The sequence below is a fragment of the Triturus cristatus genome, chromosome 11 (assembly GCF_964204655.1).
Source record: "Triturus cristatus chromosome 11, aTriCri1.1, whole genome shotgun sequence".
Lineage (NCBI taxonomy): Eukaryota > Metazoa > Chordata > Amphibia > Caudata > Salamandridae > Triturus > Triturus cristatus.
In genome coordinates, this window is record NC_140594.1 from 340597247 (window position 1) to 340613278 (window position 16032).

The following is a 16032-nucleotide window of genomic DNA, read 5'->3' on the forward strand; positions in this document are numbered from 1 at the left end:
TAACACCGTATTCACACCATATATGAATTCACAGTCTTTGACTGCTACATCTAACAGCAAAGTTGTTTATTACGGATGTATGACGTTACAACGCATACTTTTACAACGCATGCACTTACAACGCAATTTTTACAACGCAACATCCACTACAACGCATTCCATTACATCGCATGACACTACAACGCATTTTTAAAAACTACCTTTACAACGCATTCAATTACAACGCATACTACCTTTACAACGCATACAATTACATCGCATAATATTACATTACATTTAAGGTAAGTATTGGATAGTATAGGGGTAAAAATTACTATTCTAACTCCAGGGGGTGCAACAGTAGGGTAAGTGTTGGATAGTATAGGGGTAAAAATTACTATTCTAACTTCAGGGGGTGCAACAGTAGGGTAAGTGTTGGATAGTATAGGGGTAAAAATTACTATTCTAACTCCAGGGGGTGCAATAGTAGGGTAAGTGTTGGATAGTATAGGGGTAAAAATTACTATTCTAACTCCAGGGGGTGCAACAGTAGGGTAAGTGTTGGATAGTATAGGGGTAAAAATTACTATTCTAACTCCAGGGGGTGCAACAGTAGGGTAAGTTTTGGATAGTATAGGGGTAAAAATTACTATTCTAACTCCAGGGGGTGCAACAGTAGGGTAAGTGTTGGATAGTATAGGGGTAAAAAATACTATTCTAACTCCAGGGGGTGCAATAGTAGGGTAAGTGTTGGATAGTATAGGGGTAAAAATTACTATTCTAACTCCAGGGGGTGCAACAGTAGGGTAAGTGTTGGATAGTATAGGGGTAAAAATTACTATTCTAACTCCAGGGGGTGCAATAGTAGGGTAAGTGTTGGATAGTATAGGGGTACAAATTACTATTCTAACTCCAGGGGGTGCAACAGTAGGGTAAGTGTTGGATAGCATAGGGGTAAAAATTACTATTCTAACTCCAGGGGGTGCAACAGTAGGGTAAGTGTTGGATAGTGTAGTGTAATATTATGCGCAACCGTAGGGTAAGTGTTGGATAGTGTAGTGTAATATTATGCGTTGTAATGGTATGCGTTGTAAAGGTAGTATGCGATGTAATGGAATGCGTTGTAAAGGTAGTTTTTAGAAATGTGTTGTAGTGTCATGCGATGTAATGGAATGCGTTGTAGTGGATGTTGCGTTGTAAAAATTGCGTTGTAAGTGTAGTGCATTGTAAAAGTTGCGTTGTAAAGGTTGTTCCCCGTTTATTACCAATTGCCTTTGGAAGTACCAACTAGTTCACCTTTGCCCGTGGGATTCCTGTTTTTGCACAGACTACCTCTGGCCATTTTACCGACATTGATGAATTTTCCTCTGATTTATCACACACTTTATTGCTTGGGATTTGTGTATCTATTTTTTGGCTGAAAAATACTTATTTGATTCCACCCTGGTCCTATTTATGGATTGCCATGTCATTGCTTTTCTTCTTCATTTGGATTGAATTTGTGACTATTTTCTTTTTGCTCCTAAATGAACATTATCTTCCTGAATGCTCTGCTGTTGAACTGATAACTTTGATTTTGAAACCTCAGTGTTCTTCCCATGAAGTGCAGAGAGACCTGCCCTTTGTGAAAATTTCTGCATTTCCTGTCCCAGATGGACGTATTTGGGATAAGGTCCCATTTGAAACTTTTGGTCGTACAAAAATATTACAGATTCCTCATGTGTTTAAGATAAGTATGGATGATGTTATTACTCCTGGAAGTATGTTTGATGATTGGGTTGGAATGACAGTAAAATCAATGCTTTCAGAACTGCAGCCTTATATTGCATTTGATGCTTATGACATGTACCTAAATTCTGCCAATTATGGTGAAAAGTTTTGTTATCTGTGGATGATATATGCCACTTTTATGTATTCAATCTCTGTCTCTTTTATGGATTTGAATATAAATCCGAATACAGATTTTTGATTGATTTGATCATTGTTTGTTATCATCATTATGCACATCATTATTTATGCAGAGCTAGAACTCCACAAGCAGTTTTTAATTGTACTCAATAGGAACTTTGCGTGACACCACCAGTGGGTAGTTCAAAAATATACCCACAAAGATTTGCATATTTTTCCAGCAACAACTCCTTTGACCCAAGGTCCTATTATTATACACTTATCTTCCCCATTAAAGAAAAGTATGGTGACTCACACAGTTAATTTATTCTGATTCATTCATTCCTAACTGTCCATAAAAGGTTATGAATTTTGGAAAGACAACGTTAATTTATTATCCAGTTGGGAAACATGCAGTTGGCAATTTCAGGGCAATGAAGCATTATTTAGAGCATGCCTGATCCCCAGAGAAATGGCTTTTCTGAACAAAACAGTGCAGCAGACAACCTGCCTGGGTTTGGCTAATATAAAAAACATGAATATTTCAAGCCTTCCATTCATTGTAAGTTTAGACAATTGGCAACACTTTGCAAATTATACTGAGGAACAGCTCAATGACATGATACATAATGGTACATATAATTCTACACTTTCATGTTCAGAAGCAGGGTTAGCATGGCCAATAGACTTTAATGGATGTCATGCACATTTCTTAAATACCACAAATGGTTTTAAAGATAACAAACCAGACCAACGTTATGTTCAGACCTAACAGTCAGGAGTAGTTACTACCTACAGTGTGGGGAAGTAAAGTCAGCAATTGTTACAGCATTCTACATCATCTGCGGTTAAGGAACACTTGTCTCTCCTCTCTGATGACATGGATTTAAAAGACTTCTTGTTAGGTCCTAGATCACCATGGTCTTAGCACTTTCTATACATCATATACAATGAACTTGACAGGGCTAATTTGGAGAAGGCTTTGACTGTTGTTTACAATGACATGACAACATTGTCCACTCACATTTATTCTCTGAATAGTATTGTGTCATCTGCATTCAATATTATATAAAGTGACTTGTTCGTCCTAAAAAACAGGCAAAGATAGCTTAGGTAGATCATGCAGTTGAGTTGAATACAAATCTTAAAATCGAATTACAATCCTTGGAAATACCTGAACGCTACTGATTTATTTTTGCCTTATAATATATTACGTTTTCAGAAAATAATGGCAACAAAAAGATGTAACACACAATTTTAAGCATTGGATATTAAAAAAATTGACCTTCACAGTAACTGCAACTCTGAGATCAAAGATAGCTAGGAATTGGGCAACATACTCTTATGGTACAGATGGACTCAGTCCCCATGTTCTGACATTTATGTTGTCCATATACACACTTCTACTTAATTTGTAGGAACCGTATGACACCTGAGACTGCAATGGCAATTGAGGACCATATTACTGTGGGAGCCTTTGTTTATTAATTAGAAATAATTCTTGATTAGTTGTTGCATAGGTTAACATAAAGGCCGATGTCGACATTTCTAGGCCTCGTCCTATTTCCACTGGCTTGCACTTTGCACTCATAGACAAAAGAATTGCTTTTATTTTCTGTGAATAAGCTTTCACATTTATGTGTCTCCTGGTGTTCTTTAGTATTTCAAAAATGAAGTAAATAGATTTCATTTTCACAGTGCTGTAGAAGTTGAAATTAAAATGCAATTATTTGTGTTCCTGGAGAAAGGAATTGTGTTAAATAGATGTTCTGCACAGGTAGTCGTTTCGAGGCATGCTTCCCAAGCCACAACTGTATTTTATTCAATGTTTACATGGTTTATTGTATTTTGTTTTCTTCAATGATGCAATGTCATCGTTTGTGTTAGTAGGGTAAATGGTGCTCAATATTTATTCATAACATATGTGTTTTCTGAACATCTCTTGATTTATGTAACAACATTTCTCCAATGTTTATTTGTTCATGTTATGTGTCCTTGTTAGTACAGCCCTGTAATGCAGTATCTCGCCATGTCAAGTATGTGGTTTTTCCAGCCACAGTCCATGCAGGTAACAGCGGTGGGGGTGCTTGCGGGGGGATTTTATTGTTCATACTGGAGGATTTCCTGTGTTTGCAAGGTAGGGTCAAGGACACATTCAACATCATTAGCTAATAAGGACGTGACCCAGTGTATCTATCTTGGATGTAAGCCTTCCGTGTTAGGAGCACTTGCCTTCGTGAGAGCATTTAAGCGTGGAATGGGAGTAACCACAATTATGAATTTCCACTGAGCCAACGGTCTTTCCTTTATAACAGCTGTCTGAACTGCAGTCAGTATTTTTTTGTTGTTGTTAAATGCATTTCAGCATTGGAGTATAAATTTGATTTATAATCGATACAGTATAACCCTAACTAAAGGCGATGTATGTGTAGCCAGTGGATCCCGCCGTTAAGCGGATCCCCAAGTTTATTGTGTTGACACAAGTGTCTGGATGCAAGCATGTCAGTTTTCAGTGCTCTGAGAATTTGTGTATATTCTGATATCAAGTGTGCATTGAAAAAATCGGTGGATGAATTTATTAAATGGTTTAATCCATTGTGCTTAGTTTGGTATGTATGTTCTACCAAAATTGAGAAAATGTAAAAGTGATTCTAGCTTTTTATGGTATTTAGTGGTTGTACGCGAGCACATTTCTCCAAGAAATGTGGTGCAAGGCTTTTGCCTACATTTGAAAACTCACATCGCAAGAATAGGACTCTGAGAAAAGCAATGTTCGATTTTTGGAAGTTAAATGTATTGCCTTTTTTGAGCAATTTCAAAGAATATGTGATCTACTGTGGCTAAGTGTATGTTTAAGTCATCGTCCAGAAGGTATTTGGTACCAACATAGAACAATGCTTCTGAGTTAATTTATTGTAGAATTGTGTTACTCAGGCAGAGAACAGAAAAAGGGCGGTTCTTTTACATCTGAGGAAGTCAGCAGAAAATGTTCTGGATCCCTAAAGACTTAACCACCATTAAGTCCCGGATTTCTGGCATTATATTTTGGGGGGAAAAGCCATTGGAAATGCCTAAAGTGGTTTTGTATTTTTGTGCAAACAACTTCGCAAATTAGAGCTGCACTGTGTGAATGTTAAATTGCAAATTTGACTGTTTAAATGTCTGTAGTCTAAGACTAAGTGGCAGGAATGATCTGGTTTATCTGCCAGAAACAATGGATTGTTTATTGCTGAACTGCAAGGCTCTATGATGCCTTAATACTGTAAATTGTGATAGAATGCCTCTAATCAGGTATTTTTCTTCATGTTTATTTGGATATTGTTCTGCACATGCAGGCTGGACTTTGCGAATAAAATGTGATGAGGCAGATACTTATCCCAGCCTACATGACTGTGGTATAATGCCTGGGCTTGAGCAAGAGCCAATTCTGTGACATTCACTTGTTTGACAGCTACAGGAACAAGAACTGAGAAGGATGGTATAATTACATCTTTTCCTTGGGGTACTTTTCTAACACACTCAGCTGGCCAATCCATTACAGCCAAGAGAATGTCATGAGAGGTTGTCAAATATTACGTCAATAGTGCGTGGTGCATCAACCTCAATGTGGATTTCCAAATCATACTGTCTATCGGGAAGGCTAATCCGATGATCTGGTGTTTCAACTTGAATACATTCATTAGTTGCTTTCACAGCCAGAACCTCACCTTTTAGGCTGTTGAATTGCTTCACAGTTACGTAAACTGTAATACCTTTCAGTGAGCTCCAGTTGTGAAGATCCACTGGATGTTTTTGTTTTTTTCCTTTTTTTTCTGTTTGGCCCAACTCAGGTGTCTGTTTGCTGTTATACTTTTTAGAATTGTCTTTAAGCTGTGGCTTATTAGGTCTGGCTCCCAAATTATCTCAACCTATAGATGTATAGGTTTCAACACTATATTTTGGTAATTCGTGCTCTTGGTCCACAATGGGGACCTGTGCGAGGCGTTGATGTACTGACAGTGCTGCTGCCAGCCGTTTAATATTACTTACAATAATTGAGGAAACTATAGAAAAGTTGCCATTTAATTTCATCCCCAAATACACGGCAGAGGCAGCCCGTATTAATTTTGAATTTGTTTTAGCAGCACTGGCAAAACAGCAATGGATGGTGTACCAGAGTTATGGTATTTATAGAGCCAAAGACTGTGCCCCATGAGCCAAATCCTCCACTGAGGGAACCATTCCAAGTGGTAGGCACAGTGTGAGAATTCTATGTTTGCCTTGGGGTTCCATATGGGGAAACACTGCTTCATGCTAGTTTGCTTTTGTGCTATCCAACATTTAATTTCTTTCCGTCTAGTGGGAACCTTACCCACAATTACTTTAATAGTGGCTGGGCTAATTGTAGGCACAGCTAACTGTGGCTGCACAGCTTGAACAGCCCTTGCTGGGGCTGCTTTTATTGTACGCATGACAAACTGTTTTAAAAGTCTGTATATCTAGGCTAGACCTGTGTATAAAGCACAGAAGTCTGCAACATTTAATAGTGTTGCGTTTTGGTATGGTATATAGCCAGCTAGGACTGGCAAATTTGCCCCCTCTTTGATGGGGGGACCCAGTCTTACATTGTTTTAGTGTATGTGGGAGGGTGCCTTGGAACCATCTGTGATGTTCCTGATATGTCAATGGAATTTCTAAATCTTCATACGCTCTATATTGACCTGGTAATGCAGCAACAGTGTATGTGTAAAATGCCTGTGATATGGCATTGACTACAGGAAAGTGAACCAATGAATAGAATACCTCTGTTTTGTATGCTTCTTGGGCCTCAACTGCGAAGGTAACATCTCCCCCTCCAGCAGGAAGCCCTTGCTGTTGCAATAGTGCTGTAACTGCATGCCTGCAATTAACAGGTAAGACTGTTGCTGGCACCATACTTAATGAGTGGAATGCAAAGGAAGGAAAGTGCTAAGTTAGCTTTTTAATCGTTCAAGCTTGAGAAATCTTCAAACCAAAATTGAAGTTTCCTAATAAGCTGAGGACACGCAAGAACTACTCAGGAAACCCAATAAATAAGTTTCTGACCTACAGCTTTGCTGGCGTCATGTTATATGGTTCTTACAAACTAAGTAGGACTGTGTTTCTGGACCAAAGTTTCAGAGTATTGCAACTCAGTCATACATATCATCAGCAAATATTGGCCTATTCCTAGCTAGCTCACGGTGCTCCATCTGAACCCCTAACCTTCCACAAGGAAATCATGGAAACAGATCTACCGTTTTGCTGTTACTTTTGCTTGGCCAAGGTAAACTTGAGAAAGATACTAATTTGGCTTTTAAAGGTTTTTGAAGCAGTCAAATTTTTGCATAGAAAGCTTGTGCTGCAATTAATAGGAAGATGGAACAAAGCATTGTAATGATGTATTACGAAAATGGTGAAAAAGATAAACAGTTCAAGCAAGATACACTGTGATAGTACTTATGTCTAGTACCCTTCTGCCAGGTCCATTGGGATAGCCTAACCTCCCATACCTGAGTATGAAGTGCCTTGAAGCCAGTCTGGTGTAGAGCAGGCTATCATCCTTTGCAATATAATGGTTACAGTCAGCAGGGCTACTTCTCAGTCACAGTACACAGTGTTTCAGGACAATCCTAGCAGAAGTGCTCCTCTGCTGAATTACGCACAGGCGCTGTTTATATAATAAAAGCACTGTTCCAATTGTACTGTATCAAAGGAGCAAAGCTGACGCAATGGCTTGTCTGGAGTCTTAGAGCAATCTCTAACGGGTCAACCAAATACGAGGGCATTGTGTGCCCTTGGACAGAGTGTATGAACAACATGCTAATGATACTTACTAAGAAATGAGCCACATGTATAATTGCTTCTCAGTACATTATCATGCAAATGTAAAACATGTAAAAGTCACCATTTAGAAAAAGATGGCAAGCTAAAACGTGTAACTAAACTGTAGACCTAGGAGAGGCCCTGTTGAATATCACAACAGTGCAGACATTAGATACAGCTTTGAAAAACTGAAAACTGAAAAAGCAAATGGCTATAGACTTTGCAGTACACAGCCTTCAACAGAGACACATGAACAATCGCGTTCAAACATTTGGATCTTCTGTTGACTTTTTTTTTTTTAACAGAGTTTTATATAGCGCAAACTTGACCCGAAGGTGTTGGGTATCAGATCGCTTTACATGAACACCAGTTGCATTTCATGAGGGCACATTCATTTTTGTTAGGCACATGGAGATTAAGTGATTTGGCAAGAATCGCAAGATGTTGCGTGTCCCTGCCAAGCCTCGACCATCCTAGCCGTTAGGCCAACTCCTTTCCCCTAAGACCTTAAAGTGTCTTACGCAAATAACAAACACTTTAGAGAAAATGCAAACTACTGATGCAGGAATTAAGACAGCAAGGTTGGTAGGAGAACTAATTGTGCATAGCAGTAACTTTACCCTCTGTTTGCAGTTTCCTTAATTATCAAGGCTGCTTGAAATTGGGTTTCTGGTTGGCAGAGGTATGCACACTGTCTATGCAGAAACCACAATCCTAGTCAGGGAATGTCAGATACAAACCATAAATTAACCGCTGCTCACCCTCTGGTATATTTTCACAGAGCAGGAAGACTTAACAAAGTGTTACATATTTATGAACAAATCAAGACAAAAACATAAAAAACCCAACAAGTACAATCAGAGTTATGAATTTTTAAAGAACAAATGAAAATGTAGTGCTTAAAAGTTTAAGGTGCCAACTTGTGATATCTGGTTGTGCTAGATCGGATTAAATCCAAATTTTCATGCCAACTGCAATGGAGCACGGGTTGGATACAGGGATCAGTCTTTGCTGCTTAAAAGTACCTTGGATGCTTTGTTGATGGGGTCAAGATGTGAGAAGAGGTGATGCATCGGCCTCGAACCGCTGAATCAAAGGCGATGCGTCGTCGTCGAGATGTACAAATTGGAGATATGTCGTCGAACTGCAGGATGCAGGCAATGCATCATGAACTGGAGGAGATGCACAGTACAGTCAGTGATCCAAGGTCCATGGTCTGTGCAGAAGCCCCAATCCATTGGTGGAGATGTGCTGGTTCCGATGAGCACAGTTTCATCGATCTGTGAACTTTTAGCAGTTGGAGCACTATATACCCACTTACAATGGCCTGGGACTGGATTGGCACCACTTGGCAGGGAAAGACATGTAGCAAGCTAAGTCCAGGTGCTGTTGCAGGTTGATGAGAAGTCTTTGATGTCCCTGAGACTTAGAAAAGTGTCTAAGTCAGCATTCCCTTGGAGTCATTTTGGGTTCAAGTGAGATGGGCCCAGTCCTTCGTCAGCTGGGAAGAGGGTAGCAGGCAGCAGGGCAGCAGGGCAGCACAGCACAGCAAAAAAGCAGTTCTTTCAGAGCAGCAGTCGAGCAGATTGGTAGTCCTTGTAGCAGGACAGCAGTCTTTTCTCCTGGCAGAGTTCTTCACAGGTCCAGTGGTGTCTACTTTTGGAGCGGTAAGAGGCCTAGTACGTATACCCACTTATGCCTTTGAAGTGGGGGTTCACTTCAAAGAGAGGCTTTGAAGTATACAGAAGTCCCCACTCCCAGATCTGACTCCAGACTCACTTATAGGGGATATGCAGCCCTTTGTGTGGGGGCAGGACACATCGTATTTAGGTGTGTCAGCTCCTCCCTCCCATACTGCCCAGGATGGCCCATCGGATGTTGATGGCCACTCAGTCATACCTTAGCTCCTTTTGTGTGTGGCTGTCAAGAGGAATGCACAAATTCAAGCTGTCACCCACCCCAGATGTGTATTGGAGACAGGCTGCAGGCACACAGGACTAAGAGCAGAAAAATGCAATCCTTCTAAAAGTTGCATTTATAAAAAGATAATGATAAATTCAACTTTACCAGTAAAGATGATTTATCATCAAATGTCCAATAACATTAAACATGACTGAGCTAGGGGGGTCTTCTTTTATTGGTTTCCCTTGATCTAGCATGTAAGACGAGTCTTTTAGAGTGCCAGTCTCAATCGTTTCCAGTTGCTAGTGGTCAATTTCTACAACTTCTTCACTAGATGTTCCAAGATAGAACACTTAGCTGCGCTAGAGAGATTTCTTGAAATTTATAGGGAGAGAAAACACTCCTATTATGAGACCATAATTCTAGGTGACTTTAACATCCTCCAGTGCCACCTAACTGTATTCCTACTAATGATCACAGGGACTTTTTACCACTGACTGCACACTTTGAAAACACAGAGTCAGGTATTCATACAGAAGGGTTTCTCACAGCCAACAACTTGTGTTATCTAGAGCAAACGGGAGGGAACACCCCTATTCCTAATTATATAGGTAGGGGCTGCTCTAGTTTCATCGATTTCATAGTGCTCTCTGCACCATTAGTCCCGGCAGTTTATAAATTGAGTGTTCTCTGGAGCAGTCACAGCGATCATAACACCCTCATGCTCAAACTATTGTATTCTTCTGCTTTTCATGAGAAAGAGAGTAGGATGATCCCTAACTCTGATATCAGTATTAAAGGTAAATCACGTAGGCTGGAGTGAGAGAAGGTGATACCGGAAAGGTTTCTCGATAACCTGTATGTGGAGAGTGCAGTAAAGGTTTCGCATTGTATGGATATCAGTGTGCAGGACAGAGTTGTTCTAGATGCTTTTGGAAAGTTAACTAAACAGAAAGCCACCAGTTTAACCATCCCGTGCAGGGGTAAGGGCCCCAAGGTCAAGAAGTAATTTGACAGTGCCTGCTCCATTGCTCATAGGAAGTTACTGTTGATACTTAAGCAAACCCCGAGACATGAGAGCGAGGTTAGGCCCTGTAAGAGGAATCCAAGAGAGAAAGAAATCCATTAGGGAAAAAGTATAGGAGGATCTTGGACAAGCAAGTATACTCTCAGATAGTAATACGTTTTTGGCAGTGCTAACAGCCCCTTTTTGCCCAGATTGTACGAGAGCTCCAGAACGATGGGTTCAGCACTTTGGGGGAATGTACAGTGGCAATGATTTGGAAGGGACTGAGACATAATGGTACCCCAGTTTATTTATTGCACCACTTCATTTTAATGTAGATTAGGTTTATAGAGCTATCCTGGCCATAACTGGGGGATGGCATCGGGTCCAGATGGGATCCCAGCAGATCTTTACAATGCTGACCCTCTGGTTTGGTCTAGACTATTGGTACGGGCTTTTAATGCTGCTGGTACATGCAGCTTTCCTCCCTCTTGGGCTGGGGCAATCATTATTCCTATTGTTAAAAAGGGCTCAAGGGACGATCCTGCTTGTTACCGACCTATCTCACTCTTGGACTCAGCTGTTAAAATTATGGGGAAGGTGATCCTGAATCGTTTAACATCAGGCTCATGCTCTGAGATTAGCTGGCTAGAAAACAGGGGACCTCCACATACCCCTAGAATCTCCATGAAGAACCTGGGAATGTGGTTAGACCATAACCTAACCATGGAAACGCAAGCCAAAAAACATGCGGGGACCTGCTTTGGCATCCTTCAGATTATCGAAAAATCTTGAGCCTACTCTCAGAAAAATCGAGAAGGATGGTGGTACAGGCCTTGGTAGTCTCGAGATTAGACTACGGCAACTCTTCATACCTCGGCTCCCCCAAATATGTCACAGACAGGTTGCAGGTGGAGCAGAATGCTGCAGCCAGACTGCTTCTCAAGATCCCCACACACCAGTCAGTTGGATCATCCATGAGGGAGCTACACTGGCTGCCAATTCAGGCAAGGATTAAATTCAAGGCCCTCTGCCTGGTCCACAAGGCCATGCTTGGGAGAGGCCCCACTATGCTACGAACCTCGCTGATGAATTAGGTCAGGAGCTAGCATCCTGATGAATACACCAATAGTCAAGAGAGCAAGATGGGGGGAAGATCCTATTCACACCTAGTCCCTAAATTTTGGAACAGTATGGATCTAGAACTACGGCTAATCAAGAATGAACATTGCTTCAGAAAAAAACTCAAAACGTGGCTGTTCTCTTAAAGACCTCACATGATGTTTGCCCCTCCCTGTTCAGTGCTGGGATGCCTGTGGTTAGCCATGTGCTTTATAAATCCTTTAAACTTAAACTTAGTGATTTACAGTATGGTTTCAGGCAAGGCAGAGGGACGCTTGATCAATGTATTAACTTGAATTTGGTGGTCGGGAAATATACAATAGCCAAGAGAGGCACCCTACATATGGCTTTCATGGATTTAACATCAGCATTTGACTGTGTAAACAGATCCAAATTATGGCAGACACTGGAGGAAATGGGTATGGAGCCAGATCTGGTGACCTTCCTACAATCCACCCACAAGAATACCACCGTGGCGGTGAGGTTTAAGGAGGATGGTGGCATGATGGACCCCTGGGAGGTGAGTAGAGGGGTAAGGCAGGGGTGCATTTAGGTCCCTCTGCTGTTCACACTTTACATCAATAAGCTAGGGGACCTCCTCTCAGCCAGAAGTGAAGATATGCCAAGAACTGGGCCCAAACTGATCCCTGCACTTTTGTACGCAGATGATGCTGTGTTGTTTGCCAGGACTGCCGTGGCCCTTCAAAAACTTTTAAATGATTTTATTGATTTTATGGATTCAATTGATTTAGCCACTAATTTTTCAAAATCCCACACTATTACGATAGGCACTAAAAAGGCTGCCAAGGGCAAGTTTCTTTGTAGGGGGGCAGAATTAACGAAAGTGTCTACTTTCCCTTACTTAGGGGTGCTGTTTGATGATCAGGGGACCATAATGGACTTTGCAAAAAGGCTGGGGTCAAACACCATACCTGCCCTGCTTATGGTGTATAAAGAAAAATGTATTCCTATGGCCGCATACTGGTGTGATGTTTGGGGCTATAAATATGTGAGTGACATTCAGGGGGTTGAAAACAAATATATGCATGGCCTTCTTGCTGTCCCCCCTAGCACCCCGGCCTTTATTCTGCATGAAGAGCTTAGTCTGGGGTACATCTCTGACCTTATTGCTGTTGCGCCCCTGATGGGTGGCTGAGAATCAGGTCTAGCCCAACCACCACTTTGAACCAGCTTGTTGTAGCAGACTATACCACCCATGAGGGGGCCCTACTCATCCCCTGGATAAAATACATTATGGAGCAAATGAAATGGCTAGGCTGCCCTGACTTGCATACTAAACCTAGATCCCTAGGTCTGGCAGTCATCAAAGATATTAAACATAAGTTTCTGGCGAAGCAGCAGGCGATAAGGGAGGGCATGGAATCAGCCACGCCCTCAGTGAGAAGGTATTTCACACTGAATTTGTGTTCACTGTGCAGCCCTATCTGTCACTGGTTTCCAATGTGCAACATCACTTTGTTTCAACTAGATTCCAGCTGAATCTGACACCCTGGTTTATTAGCCTTTCTCAAGGGCTACTCGAAGCCTGGCACCCTAAAGCCATGTCTCTGTGACAATTGTTCTGAGCAGAAAACCTTGCATTTTTTTCTTTTTGTGAATTTTATGACTTCTTGCGCAAAAAAGTTTATACTGCGGCTACTTAGAAATGCCAAATTTGTCCAAGTAAGGCCTGCATTACTATATTTACAAATGCTTCCGTCCCCCATGGTTTGCTTCGGTGTTACGAGTTTCTTGTCAGGGGACTTATGATCAGGAAGAAGATGTTGCTGCGGTAGTCATTCAGCATTCATCTAAATATAACCAGGACATTACATGGCACATCTAGTGGGTCTCATGGTGTAATTAAGTTGTCCACTTTTTAAGGAAATGACTCATCACTACTGCATTGTACTTGCTCTATTATATGTTCACTTTGGTATTCGTTGTATGATTCTTTGTAATGAGTTTTAATCTTTATCTGCTTTATGACCAATTTTACTCACAGCCACCTGCATGATAGGGCCCCTCTTAATGGACTTATGTAACTTGTTTCTTTTAAGGTATTGAATATTTAAAATGGTTTAAAATGTTTTAAATAGTCTGCTTTTCTTTTCTGGCTTTTATTGGCTGAATAAAGTATTTTTGACCTGACCTGACTGAGCTACTCCTATTCAATCAGGAATTACAGTTTAAAAGTATAATAAGCAATTCCCAATGTTAACCTAATAGTGAGAAACAAATGTGGGTGTTTTTCACTACCAGGACATGCAAAACCTAACAATACATTTCCTACCTTTTGATTACACAGTACCATGTCCTATGGGCTACCTAGGGCCTGTCTTACTGGTGACTTGTTCATAATAGCAAGGGAGGTTAAGGCTTGGCAAGAGTTTTGAATGCCAAATTGACATGGCTGTGTAAGCTGCAAACATAGACTCTGCAGTGGCTGGCCTGAGACATGTTTAAAGTGCTACGTGTGCAGGGCTCAGTGCTGCCGGCCCACTAGTAGCATTTAATTTACAGGCCTTGGTTACAGGTAGTGTATTCCACTAGGGACTTAGAGATGAATTAAATATGGCAATTGCAGATACATCAATCAAGCCATGTTTTAGGGGAGAAACACATGCACGTTAGCACTGGTTGGCTACTCCTAAACCTTTGATGAGAAGACTTAGAAATAATATTTGAGACATGAGCAACTTGTATTAAAAGAGCATGTAACACTAACTGATCATTATTGATAGGATGGTGTAATAAATGTGGTTAGATTTTCTTGCCAGAACTTTTCCTATTAGTCCATTAATGTGGATCACTTAGATATGGCTCACTCTTTTACAGATCCTGTTCCTGCCAGAAATAATACGTTGCTCTCTATGATGAATAATGGAACTTGACTCCAACATTCTTCTTCGCCACCATAATCTCCCAAAGGCAATATCAGTTTGGAGCCTTTCCATTTGAGCTATTAGCCTGAAGACCCAAATCTGTAACTTTAAAAAACTCTCAATGTATTGTGGTATGACCAACACCATGGAAATGGTTGATTCATCTAATACCTTCACCTTCATAGTCTTTCATAAAAAATCAATTCTATATGCTGCTTACTTGGTGATTGAAAGGCTTCAAATAAATGGAGAGATTTTCCTAGCCTGAACAGAGAAAATCCAGATGTTATTAAAAACAAAGAGTCTGGTATTATATCCTACCCTCATTACCTAAGGCAACTATAACCCTGTTTTAAGACAGAACCAATATTTTGCCTTCTCTAGTGATATCTCTTTTCTGTGTGATTACCTTCACATATTTCCTTGCTAAGCCATAGTTATTAGAATGCTATGCTTAGTGGTATTTTTTGCTCAAAAAAGCTATCTCCTGACTTCAGTGGATTTTTTGGCAGCTACTCTCTAACCTCAATACCCTATTACTGTGTTAAGGGTGATTGGCCTTTGCTTTTCTGGTTATATGGGGCCCAATGTACTAACAGTAGGAATAGCAATCTCCTCTTGCAGTTTTCTGCGAATCGCGATTAAGAAATCGCAATTCCTAATGTATGAAGGTTTTACATCAAAATTCAGGATTCCTAATGGGTCAGAAATCGACCTACCTCATGAGTATTAATGAGGTAGCTCGTAGTTTCTGACTCATTAGGAATGAGAGCCATCACAGGGAAGGTTGCCTTCTGGGGTCAGCAGACCAACATGTCTGTGATTGCTTTTTAATACAGCAATTTTTTTAAAAAAAATAGAGCCATTTTCTTAAAGAAAAACAGGGTACATTAAAAAAATTAAATGTTTAAGTTTCATTTTTCAAGAGTCCTAGGGACCACTGCCTCCTTTCATACTTTTTACATTTGTAAGGGATAAGGGATCACGTTGGGCCCCTTTCCCATTTACAGATGGGCTATCACCACTTTTGAATTGATGGTAAAGTATCAATGTTTGTGCTTGCATCTGCAGCACATATACTAAAATTGGAACGAGAAGATTATCATGGCCGCTGCAAAAATATCACACAGTAATTCATGAAGCACTCCATATTTTAGTTGTATGAGTTACACCTGGAGGTCAAGCCTTGCTCCTATGGTGTCACCCCTGTGGAAAAATATTCACATGTTACCTTGGTATCTTCAGTGGGTGCTCTAAGACTCGTGGTGGGCTGTTCATGCAGGTATTTTCCCCATTGGAACTCTGTCACCATGTTTGCACCCACCCTTCCTTAGTTTGTTACCATCTATTCTATTTGCTGAAAGACAGCATTGCAGTGCTGGTGGCCGATTGCCCTTTGGTACATTGGTCTGAGAGGGAGAGTTGGTG

The 16032-nt window shown here is 40.7% G+C and overlaps 1 pseudogene; it reads left to right on the forward strand.

The window, feature by feature from the left end:
* Positions 1-15659: 15659 nt before the first annotated feature.
* LOC146784144 (U6 spliceosomal RNA) lies at positions 15660-15760 on the forward strand (annotated as a pseudogene).
* The last annotated feature ends 272 nt before the right edge of the window (positions 15761-16032 follow it).